Genomic DNA, 14,053 nt, shown 5'->3' on the forward strand with positions numbered 1-14,053 from the left:
AGTCGAGTCTTCGGGCCGCGAGTTGTCGAATTGAATGGTCAAGTAGAGTCTTCGAGTCGAGTCTTCGGGCCGCGAGTTGTCGAATTGAATGGTCGAGTAGAGTCTTTGAGTCGAGTTTTCGGGCCGCGAGTTGTCGAATTGAATGGTCGAGTAGAGTCTTCGAGTCGAGTCTTCGGGCCGCGAGTTGTCGAATTGAATGGTCGAGTAGAGTCTTCGAGTCGAGTCTTCGGGCCGCGAGTTGTCGAATTGAATGGTCAAGTAGAGTCTTCGAGTCGAGTCTTCGGGCCGCGAGTTGTCGAATTGAATGGTCGAGTAGAGTCTTCGAGTCGAGTCTTCGGGCCGCGAGTTGTCGAATTGAATGGTCGAGTAGAGTCTTCGAGTCGAGTCTTCGGGCCGCGAGTTGTCGAATTGAATGGTCGAGTAGAGTCTTCGAGTCGAGTCTTCGGGCCGCGAGTTGTCGAATTGAATGGTCGAGTAGAGTCTTCGAGTCGAGTTTTTGGGCCGCGAGTTGTCGAATTGAATGGTCGAGTAGAGTCTTCGAGTCGAGTCTTCGGGCCGGGAGTTGTCGAATTGAATGGTCGAGTAGAGTCTTCGAGCTGACTCATAGTATCACTGGTATTTTTTATTCAATACAAAGTAAATTTTTTTTCTTCGATAAAAAGTTACAAATATATCTAAATATTCATAAAACCATTTTTTTTATCTTTAGATTCTCTGTAATTTGTTCAGTATCTTATATGTTTTCGTGATACAGTATCACATATTCGTTACATGTTACGTTGGTTTTCTCAGGAGAATCCTATATCTTACCATTTCTAATCACTTTCTACTGTCTTCTCAGGGTCAGAATAGCAGTAAGCATTAATAGTTCTTGTCCCTCACAATTCAATCTTGGTCCTGGTCATATTGTTATCCATTCAAAATACTGTTGCTCCCAAAAAATCGTAATATCCACAGACAACACAAAACAAATAATATTTTTACAATTTACAACAAAAGTGCTGCATTGTTAAAAGCTAGCTTGAGTGTTACTAATACATAACAAAATCTTAGCACACAGAAGTACAGATAGCATATAAAAAACACTACCAGTAACATTTCTAAAATAGCATAACAAGTAATATTTTCCGATGTAGTAAAAATCTCAATCAAATTCAGACGGTAAATTAGGCTTGTTTTCTGTAATTTATTCTCTAACGAATGTAAGCGTAAAGTTGTTGATTAATTTGAATACGATCCTAAATCTTTCATTCAAGTCTTCTGGATTGTCTGCACATGCTCTATAGGTGGCGATATACATCCGGTTTTGGTTTTAAAGCTCATGTACAGGCATGCATTTTAATATAATATCTGGTTAATTGTACATAAATTAAACATTTGTATAGAAATCAAGACGAAAAAACATGAATTTCCCTTAAAACACCAGGAACACTTTTTTTAGTAGTTAGGTAGTTTAACCTAATGTAATAACATGTCTGGTGACTCTATAGAAAATTTAGAAAAGATGGTGGATATACGGTGGATAATTTGTGGTATAGCATGAAAATAAAACTCTGAAGTTGAATAAAAATACTAGAAACGTAAAATTTAAGTTATATTGCCTATATTTAGTCGTCTGATAACATTTTTTACCCACCGTATTTTTGTCACCCGGCCTTTAAAAGACTGGTGGCATTTGGCAGACCAGTTACACCCCGAGTAAACTTGGTTTGATTCAACCATTATTGTTTTCTCCGTGAGGAGGTGTTCTTACTCTTTATGGCCAATCAAAACAACAACAAACAACTACAAAGTCAGTGGCAGGAAACACAAAGGGGAACTAAATCCCTATGACAAGAGCCTGTGAATCCTCTTACCAAGTAGCACATAAAGATAAAATATAGAATTTCAATAAATATATCGGAAATATCCACACAAGAACTATCAAAAAACCATTCATAAAAATACAAAAAACAAGCTGAAAAGTAAAAAAAAACTTTACTCTGAGTAGAAATTCATTTTTAAGTTTAAATAAAAAATGTTGGAAAATTATTCATTAAAAATAAGTCCTTGACTTCGTCTTGGATTTCTTCCCACAATCGCGGGAAAATGTGAATCACTGATCGATGCAGGCAGTTAGTTCGTGGATACAAGTGTCTGAAACTTAAGGTTTCTAGACGACGTGTATTGACGCAAACATTTTGACAGCTCACTATGTCCGTCGGTTGGTCGGTCGGTCGGTTGGTTGATCGGTAAACACTAACTTAAGCACGCGACTGCAACCATGTATATGGCCTCTTGTTACGGATACTTTCACAGTCTATGTACCCCATTAGCGTTTACAGACAAAATGACACAGAAAAGTACCGTTGGCTCTACGGCTGGATAACCGGACCAATTCAGTTGTCCTAATCTAAGATCATAATCTATATCACCCCTTCTCTGTTTCAATTCTAGCCTAGTGGCTCTCTACGTTGAACAGATTTAATCTTATCAATCAACTTAAAAGTTTGAGGAAGCCGATTCCATACTCAAGTATGGGAATAGTAAGTGCACGGTATAATGAAAATATAGCTGCAGACGAGGTGCCTCCGGAAATACTTGCAATATAACCAAGCATCCTATTAGCACTTGCAGTGTTAGAGTGCTAGGGTCATACTAGAGAAAAGTAGTAGCCTAGAAAACGATGGATGGAGTAAAAATGTAACAGCTTTTATCATTCAGTTTCCATAGTAGGCTATCCGATTGTGTTTTTGCTTGTTTTTTGTGAGGGATGCTACTGTGTGTATAGCAAGAATATCGGAATCAAAGAAAATACATTGTGTATCTGTTATAAAATATCTTATTTATAATATCATGCCTTTATATTAATGTGTTATTACAAATAGCATTAATTATCAAAACGGAAATAACTATAACACACTACCAGTACAATAAGAGTTATGAAGAGATATTAAATTTAATAATGTCATGATCGTCTAAACATCGTCACAATTTGTATTACAGTGAAATACAGAATTACAATTATAATCTTTAGGCCCGTGTTTATTTATTATTATTCAAAAATATATTATCTCATGTTAAATAAATATACTTACATCATTTATTATGATATGTTATTATACTAAAAAAATAAATTGCCATATTGCAAAGCTATTAACTTGATTTTTAAAAAGTGTGATGTTCCCAAATATGGTGATGATATGCCCATTTATGAACACATTATTTGGTCAAACTAGTTTGATAGTGTAGACAGAGGTTTAGCTTAAATTTTTACAGTTTATTCGTATCCATCCAAGTTGGATTACTATTTGAAATGTATTATATATGGCTCTGAATTATAGTATATTTTAGAGCCCTCTATCGCCTATTATTATAGAACCGCTTCTATAACCGAAGCTAGGTAAATTACTTACTTCAGTTTTTGGCTCAAAATAACGAGTTTAATTGATTTTTCTTTCGTATTCAAATATATCTAGTAATTATATCAGAATAAAAATCACAGCGTCTACTTTAGGTGTCTAGTTTATCAACAATTAGCGCCCTCTATTAATATTATTATAGAGCCCTCTATCGCCTTTTAAAGCCATCGTGTTAACTTAAGTTTCTAGTTAAAATAATACTTTAAATACTTTAGTTTACTTTACTTATTTTAATATAATAGCATACATTTTTTTGGGGGGGGGAATTAATTGACTTGCTTTTAAAATTACGATATGCCTATCAGGAAAAAATTGTTTTTGAAGTCTGTATCGGTTTCTGAGGAGGTCACCCGGCCACTCTTATTAATGGTAAGGTACCGACCCTGTTTTACCATACCGGGTGTATCCACGTTTTTCGTATAAAACAGCCTGAGTGATTGAAATGATACAAAACATCCGGGATACTGGTATTTTTCTCTCCAAAGAATATCAAAGTTTTGTTCAGATAGGATACTTGATTGTGTATTCTAAAAAAAAATGAAAATTATAGTTACAATGACAATGTATTCTTTTCTTTCGGAGAACATAAACTAATTGTACAATAAGTATCATCTTATTCTAAGTATAAAACCAATCAAAGAAAAGGGGATATTAGCATTAACAACATGCTACTCGATTTTTATTTATTTATTAATGTTTATTCCATACGCATTAACAGTGAGCAACGCGCCAATTACAGGATGGATAAACTTTATAGTTTATCGTGAGTTTAATCTAAATTGAGGCTTATGGGGTGGCATGGCGAAGAGTTGTGAATTACCACCCTGGCAACAGGGCAAGATTAAACCCTGGACCCTGAGATTGGAAGGCAAGCACGTTAACCACCAGGCTACTCAGCTCCACACTCTGAGCACTTGATTTATTAGACTTGCCCCAAGTCTGTATTCATTGTCTTTTTTTTATTAAATTTTTTTTTTATTATTATTATTATTATTATTCTATGTTTTTATTTCGAATTTTGTCAAGCTCAAGTAGTATACCTATGAAACGCCATATGTGCCAAAATAATGATCTTTTAACTAATATTAAGACATTAGTTTATCTACTTATTCTTACATTTCTCGCCGTTATCTTGCCGCTTTTACTGATTGATAAGTAAAGGCCTGAATTCGTACCACGAATGACGATCAAACTAGGACCGACGGCAAATGCTGTCACGTGGACTAAAAAGAAATGTTTCAAAAAAGTTAAATTTCATTCAAAAGTTAATTTCCAGATATTTTTTTATATTGTCTGAATCATGCAAATCCCACATTAATGTTTGTCAAGGTTACATTGATCTATCAGCGATAGAATTGGACAAATGTGGTCCATGTAACAATTCATTTCCGACATTTGACACGTGTTATGATTTATGTTTATTAACACATGTTTTTAACATTTTATGTAAGATTTTGAACAGATATATTAAATTTTTCTGTCCGCCCCGCGTTATGTGTAAATGACAATAATAGTAGAGCAGTTAACGCCAAGTTGTGCACTTTATTACCAAAGCATGAAACTTTCCACAAAGTTTTTTTGATGTATATAGATTCAAAATATTGGGGGGTGCCAAGTGTCCAACGTCCGGTATGGCGGCCATCTTGATTTCAAAATGGCCGCCATAAAAACAAAAAGTGTTCATATCTTGGCAACTATAAACATTAGAGACTTGATTCAGGTGTTAAATTGTTCACAAACCACATATTTCTATTTGCTCTAATGAAAAGTTTCGTCCAAAAATGACCGGAAATGACGTTTCTTCCAGTTTGACCTTTGACCTCTTATCTGTATATCTCAGTAACTACTGATCATTTTCAATCGATTTTGGTGTCATTTTGTTCAGAATAGAGACATTTATATTTTTAGTAATGAAACATTTTCACATAAAATTACTGGAAATACAATTTATAACCTTTGACATATATCATTATGTACTGTATGTGGTTTAATTGGTATAAATGCACCTAATTTTTTTACCGAAATAAATGACACGGATTTATTATTAACTTTTGATGTGATAGGATAGGCATAAAGTATGACAGATCACTGAGCTCATCTATGCCGACATGTTTGCTAAACTGTGATGCGTCAATCGTTTTTTCGTTGCATCTAAAAAAATGTACTCCATTTTTATGGTAATGGGCCTTTTTTACCGAAATAAATGACACGGATTTATTATTAACTTTTGATGTGATAGGATAGGCATAAAGTATGACAGATCACTGAGCTCATCTATGCCGACATGTTTGCTAAACTGTGATGTGTCAATCGTTTTTTCGTTGCATCTAAAAAAATTTACTCCATTTTTATGGTAATGGGCCTTTGCTGTAAACCTTTCATCTGAATCCTTTTCCTCGATTTTCTCTAGTCATTGATTTTTTAGAAAAATCCGAACTAAATCAATTCATAAAAGACATCTCAATATAATTATTCAAGTAATCCTCAAATTAGTGACATGGACCTACAATATACTGTTCTGTACAAGACCTGTTTAGGCATCCACCTGTAGGCTTTCACTTTAAAGGTCTTGGTTTCCTAATCATACAAGAAACATATCTCTAATTTAATCAATCAAAGTAGTGGGTCCAGACAAAGAAGGGGGTGTAAGACCATCCACAGACAAAGAAGGGGTTGTAAGACCATCCACATACAAAGAAGAGGGTATAAGACCACCCACAGACAAAAAAGGGGGTGTAAGACCATCCACACACAAAGAAGGAGGTGTAAGACCATCCACACACAAAGAAGGAGGTATAAGACCATCCACAGACAAAGAAAGGGGTGTAAGGCCATCTACAGACAAAGAAGGGGATGTAGGACCGTCCACAGACAAAGAAGGAGGTATAAGACCATCCACTGACAAAAAAGGGGTATAGGACCATCCACAGACAAAGGAGGGGGCGTAGGACCGTCCACAGACAAAGAATGGGGTGCAAGACCATCCCCTGACAAAGAAAGGGGTATAGGACCACTTACAGACAAAGAAGAGGGTATAAGACCATCCACAGACAAATAAGGGGTGTAGGACCATCCACAGACAAAGAAGGGGGTGTAGGACCATCCACAGACAAAGAAGGGGAGAAGACCATCCACAGACAAAGAAGGGGAGAAGACCATCCACAGACAAAGAAGGGGATATAAGACCATCCACAGACAAAAAAGGGGGTATAAGACCATCCACAGACAAATAAGGGGGTGTAAGACCACCATCCACAGACAAATTAAAGGAGTCCAAGACCATCCATACACAAAGAAAGAGGTGTATAAGACCATCCACATACAAAAAAGGGGTTTAATACCATCAACGGACAAAGAAAGGGGTGTAATACCATCAACAGACAAAGAAGGGGGTATAAGATCACCCACAGGTACAGAAGGGGGTATAAGACCGTCCACAGAAAAAGAAAGGGGTGTAAGACCATCCACAGACAAAGAAGGGAGTGTAGAACCGTCCACAGACAAAGAAGGGGGTGTAAGACCATCCACCACTGACAAAGAAAGGGGTATAGGACCACTTCAGACAAAGAAGGGGTATAAGACCATCCACAGACAAAAAAGGAGGTGTAGGACCATCGGACCATCCACAGACAAAGAAGGGGATGTAAGACCACCCACAGACAAAGAAAGGGTGTAAGACCATCCACATACAAAGAAGGGATTATAAGACCATCTACAGACGAGACAAAGAAGGGATTATAAGACCATCTACAGACAAAGACAGGGGTGTAAGACCATCCACACACAAAGAAAGGGGTTTAATACCGGGTGTCACGAAACCTAAGACCACGAAAGCTAAGACCCCCTAAGACCTAAGATCACGAAAGCTAAGACCCAAGACCTAAGATTACAAATTCTAAGATATACTACAGCTTAAAAACAATACTTGTTTATCCATACATAATTTTAAACACAGTAGGTGTCATTTATTACCATAAATATAATTTAATACTACCGCAAAACATAGATAAACTCACATTATTTTCGCCCGTTGAGTAAATGTATATTTTTTCTTTACAACAAACAACTTGAGGGTGTCACGAAAGCTCAGACCACGAAAGCTCAGACCCCCTAAGACCTAAGATCACGAAAGCTAAGACCCAACACCTAAGATATACAAATACTAAGATATACTACAGCTTAAAAACAATACTTGTTTATCCATACATAATTTTAAACACAGTAGGTTTCATTTATTACCATAAATATAATTTAATACTACCGCAAAACATAGATAAACTCACATTATTTTCGCCCGTTGAGTAAATGTATATTTTTTCTTTACAACAAACAAACTTGACGGGTTGTTTGTTGGTATATATTTACTCCATTGTGTTGGTTCAGAGGATGTTTTTCTTACGCACCTGCCTTTCTTGTATTTTGACTCCAAATTTGTTGACTAACTTTATCCTGAACACCACACTTTAAAATTAGGACTTATAAGTACTTTCAGAAGGAGAAACACATAATGACAAATAAATAAATCCTTTAAATTGATGATTTTACAGATGTGTTTCTTTGTATACTGTAATGACAATGTAACTCCTCGAGTTCCCAATGCTCAATGTTTTTGTTTCTATGGAGCGCCAAAAGAGCAACAATAATAGTACAAGTATAAAAACAGAAAGAAAACGAAACAAAAAAACTTATCATGATTTTTTAATTAAAATTTATTTGCCAGTATTTATTTCTTCGTACTTGCATGATTATACTATTATCATTACAATTTAAATTTTACATTGTTCCATCCACACTGTAGATGGACTCCACAGAGTTTTCAGCCCTCTATATAATTTTTGCTCTTTTGACGTTCCATAGAAACAAAAACATTGAACATGGCCCATGGGGTAGGCCTACTGTACTGTAGGCTAGTCATTTTGTGTGCGAGAAAAACGTCTGTAAAATCATCAATTTAAAAATGTATTACTTTTTATGTGATTCTTTTTCATGAAAGTGCCAATTCTAAAGCTTTGTCTACACTATCAAACTTTATGTGTCAAAAAAATGTGATGTGCCCATATATGGACATGATGATGTCATATCACTACCATATTTAAGCATAGCCCTACCATATATAGGCAAATCAAACTTTTTTGACACATAAAGTTTGATAGTGTAGACAAGGCTTAAGGTGTGGTATTCAGAATAAATGTTGGGAGTTAAAATACAAGGCAGGTGCGAAAGATAAATATTTGTAATCTTAGGTCTTGGGTCTTAGCTTTCGTGATCTTAGGTCTTAGGGGGTCTTAGCTTTCGTGGTCTTAGGTTTCGTGACACCCGTTTAATACCATCAACTGACAAAGAAAGGGTGTAATACCATCAACAGACACAGAAGGGGGTATAAGACCATCCACAGACAAAGAAAGGGGTATAAGACCGTCCACAGACAAAGAAAGGGGTGTAAGACCATCCACAGACAAAGACGGGTGCATAAGACTATCCAGACAAAGAAGGGGGTGTAGGACCATCCACAGAAAAAGAAGGGGATGTAGGACCATCCACAGACAAAGAAGGGAGTGTAGGACCATCCACAGACAAAGAAGGGGTGTAAGACCATCTACAGACAAAGAAATGGGTGTAAGACCATCCACACATAAAGAAAGGGGTGTAATAATACCATCAACAGACACAGAAGCGGGTATAAGACCATCCACAGACAAAGAATGGGGTATAAGACCATCTACAGACAAAGAAGGAGGGTTAGGACCATATTAACCGAGGAAGCATACAAAAATAAGATCAAAATAGGCCTACCACTTGGAAAACAATAAATTGTAGAATAACTGTGGCTTAATTGTTGAAATAGAAAGGGTTCTTTGTAAGGTCATTAATAATATATTGATATAAACACGATCATCATACTATTCATTTGACAATCAAATACAGTCTGTCTCGAAAAGAAGCTCATACTATCACCTTTTCGAGGTTTTACGGTATTCAATAAACATGTATGTTATTTCCTCTGTCAAACTATTAAAACTTTTAGCGAATCAGAAGGTGCCAACATCATTGAACTAATGGTACCACCAAGCACAATGTTTACCAATTTTATGTACTATATACAATTTAAGTCCATTAATCATTTAATATAATTACGCCTATCAGGTTAAAGTTCAAAATTAGGTGCACTTTAGACCAACAAAAACCACCTACAGTATATTCACATAATTAAAAATCAATAAATTAATGTCAAAGGTCATAAATTGTATTTCCTGTCATTTTATGTGAAAATGTTTCATTACTACAAATATAAATGTATTTATTCTGAACAAAATGACACCAAAATCGATTGAAAATGACCAGTAGTTACAGAGATATACAAATACGAGGTCAAAGGTCAAACTGAAAGAAACGTCATTTCCGGTCATTTTTGGACGAAACTTTTCATAAGAGCAAATAGAAATATATAGTTTGTGAACAATTTAGTCTCTAATGTGTATAGTTGCCAAGATATGAACATTTTTTGTTTTTATGATGGCCATTTTGAAATCAAGATGGCCGCCATACCGGACGTTGGACACTTGGCACCCCCCAATATTTTGAATCTATATACTTCAAAGAAACTTTGTGCCAAGTTTCATGCTTTGGTAATAAAATGCACAGCTCATGTCATTAACTGCTCTACTAATAAGGAGTAACATGAGATTCTATATTTTTATTACCGTTACCGCTTGTCTGTGTAAATTGGCCTTTGTTGTGATAAAAGTTAGGCCTACAGGCCATGGAATTTACACAAACGAGCGGTAAGCGGAAAACCGCGTAGATTGTCCCATCCACCCCGCTTTGTGTGTAAATGGCAATAAGGAGTAATATATTATATATTTTTATTATTTATACCGCTCGTCTGTGTAAATTGGCCTTTATGGTAATAATGTATTTAATGCTAACAGAACTAACCGTATTTATCTTTACAATTACTTGTTCCACGAACACTGCCATCTGGATCGATACGAAGAAACAATCCCGTCCTTGATGCGATTTTCTTGTCGCTAATGCGTTGGTTCTCAGTGCCATCTCGATGGTGAACGTTTGATGCGTTTGATGATTTTCTTTTAAGTTTTATATAACTGCCGTCATTGTACCGAATTTTAAATAATTCGTAAGTTTTACTGTTGTTGTGTGTTACTTTGCTTACGGCTTCGTCCAAGACCGACGGTGGCGTCGTCGATAGGCATATCTGAAGAACCGCCCAGACTAAACATATCTTCAACAAAATCATTTTCTAAAAGAGTAAACATAAGATGAGAATAATTATATCCATGCATAATGCTCTGTCAACACTATCAAACTTTACAAAAATATATATGGACATGATTATGTCACTTCACTGCCATATTTGAGCATATCACTACCATATTTGGGTACATCACACGAGTAGTGAGTTCGACATTACAAGCTATACAAAAATATGTATGGACATGGTGATGTCATATCACTACGATATTAGGGCATATCACTAACATAATTTGGGTACATCACACGAGCAGGTGAGTTCAACATATACAAGCTATCATGCAATGGCATTAACGGCAAATCTTATCAATATATTTCACAACCCAGTGTTAGTAACATTGCCAAATTGAACGATGGTCCCTATCCCATCGACCACAACTATTTCCTTTGAAAACAAATAAATAATTAAATGATTGCTTAATACAAAGTGAACATCTCTGATCGAAATATCTTATGTTACGTACCTATGAAATTATATAATTGTGTACATTTGGCGTCTTCATTATATGCCGCTAGCTACCACAGACCATAATTTCTGATATTATGGAGAAATATTATATAGTGTTTCATTATGAAACGAATCAAATCAGTTCAACCCTCGCGAAATTACGTAACGTCCTCCGAGACCATCATCTTTACAAAATAAAACACTGCAGACGGAAATTTCGGGTTGCTCCTAATACACGTTCCCATGAACTTTAGGATGAACTTTTGGACTTGTTTTATCGGAAATTGATTACGAATATGCTTATTAATTTTCACCAAAGAATATTATTTGACACAAATCACAGGAGATTAATATCGAGTTTTAACACCACAGCCTCGTTGACCTCTGACACAGACATCTATATATAAATTTACGTAAGGGCAAAATTCGGTAAATCGCGCCTTACTTCTAGAATGTTTACTCGATGGTATATAAAGTTGGTTCGTACTTTCGGTACTGATTTTAACCACCTGATGTAGCCCTGTTTACTAATTAAATTAAGTTAGATAATTAGTTATTGATGATTAAAACGAATTTAGGTTCAACGATTTGCCCCAAATTGGGGTGTTTTCCGATCGTGGTATACACTGTCTAATGGATGTCCATCTTGAAAAATACCCGCCATAAAAATGCGAAGAAGCTTCGCATTTTCCTATCTCCTCCTACGATAATTGTTTTTAATAGCTGAAAACCGGTTGAACAGCTAGAGTACAGCATCATAATGTTGAAGAAAGGCCGATTTTCTTTAAAAAATACTATTTTGATAGATTTAATATACGAGTATACAAATGTATTGATTTGCGATGAATGGAACATCCCAATCTCTCAGTCTGCCAGAGTTTGGCTTAACACGAGTAGGTAAATTTATGAGCCCTTGGTTTAACACATACGGTAGGTAAATATATGGGCCCTTTGAGAATAAACTTGCAATACTTTGACAATACTGTAAATACCTATTAACTATTTTTGGTCCTCATTTGAATCGAACATTTCTTACTGTGAATGTTCGTACTTTTATATCAAGGCCAACAGCCATAAGTCGCGTGCGTACTCTCAGAAAAAAAAAGAACTTTCAAAAAGTAATGTACTTTAAAACTTTTCTGTACATCAAAACAGTTCAAAAAGTACAGAAAAGCGATAAAACGCATAGTGATACCGGACCGACAGACAGACCGACAGACCGACCGACCGACATAGTGAACTGAGTCGCGTCCACGCGACTAAAAATATATACAAATAAACTTTATTACTGATATTGTGGATAGGCTCTACTATCTACAAATAAACTTTATACTGACAGTTCCTTCTCAACGTTTGTATTAATTAATAATTACCAATAATATAAACGTCGTAGTGGTGTATCGTGACATATACTTTAATATTTCAATCGATTATGACAGTGACAGTTTTAACAAAGTATTAAATCGCAAATGTTTTACTGTATTTAGAGGTATATTATTTATAGGCCTATAAAACATGAACAAAATATTTCGTTACTGAGTGGATAAAGAATATATTTAAAAATTGTTCCTCTTTGTACCTATCCGCTTTCCCATCCCTCAAACCTAATGTTATATACAAAACACAAATTGGGTTTCTTTAAATGAGTCCAAATCAAAAATTTGGACTCATTTTGTGATAAGTTTCTCCTTCGGAAGTAATTCCCAGGGTGCTAATTTTAGTTGACTACATAAATCATCGTGTCTATTTATTCGTTTCTGTAAACGACAATGTATTATAGTCCTGCGGTACGTACATTTGAAATCGCCAGTTTTGTTACGCTGAAATTACTGTGTATTCGAGAACCATCTAGTGTATACAATGCCGCGTAATAGGGTTCCCACCGCCTAAATCAGTCAAAATAAAACCCCGAGAAATTCGGTAGGTATAAGGAACATTAAAGTTTAGAATAATAAATGTGTAAATTTGATTGACTCAATTTTATTGTTTTATGGAAGATTTAAAAAAAATCATATTATGGGGCGTACGGACACGCCCAACTTCTCTTACATCTTCCTATATAAAATAGCTATTTTAGTTTTATTAATTTTTATCTATTCATTAAGGTATAAGAAAACATATTGCAAGTTGGCAACCGAAGCTGAAAAGATCATTGAAAAACATGAAAATTGTTAAAATCTGATATAAAATGAGTTAAAATGATTGCACAGTTATCAACATGGTTGATTCACTTTTAAAACCACTTGTAAAATAAATCGCTTTACCTTAGTATAATGTAATAGTGTGTACAGCAAGTGTATCGTCCTATTTAAAACAAAAACCAAGTAGTACTTACCGTAAATTGAATGTTCATATTGTTGCTATTCAGGCCTAGCCTATACTTAAACCTTTTATGAAAAAAATGACATTAAAATTAAAGTTAAATACACATAAAATTAATGATAGGCGTGTTGAAGTTTGTTTATGTAATATTATAATCTCCAGCAGAGAGCTAGATGTCCAATTTTACAAAAATACTGTCGATTATCAGTAGATTTTAATATGCCTCAGATGTTAATTTAAAGTGATTGTTACAATGATTTGGTTTACTCACGTTTGGCGTCCACAACCTTCTGAATAGGTCTATGCCCTCTGCCTAGAAACTGTCCTATAACTATTACTGTCATAATCTCTTGCATGATGTAAATCAGATAGTACAGTTTTTTAAACTATTTTTTTTCTCAAGGATTTCCACATGTGACCGTGAATATATTTTAAGATATTCTACAGCTGCAACACTCAAAATTAATTTCAGCCAAAATTAAAACGGAAATAAAATAGTGTCTTCTAATATTTCTTTTTATTTCAATTTGTTAATAAATATTTTTTACAGGCGTATCTAAGAAATCTTGATTCATGCTCTGTCAACATTACAATAATCTTGTCATCGGAA

Source organism: Antedon mediterranea, chromosome 10 (assembly GCF_964355755.1).
Source record: "Antedon mediterranea chromosome 10, ecAntMedi1.1, whole genome shotgun sequence".
In the NCBI taxonomy this organism is placed as follows: domain Eukaryota; kingdom Metazoa; phylum Echinodermata; class Crinoidea; order Comatulida; family Antedonidae; genus Antedon; species Antedon mediterranea.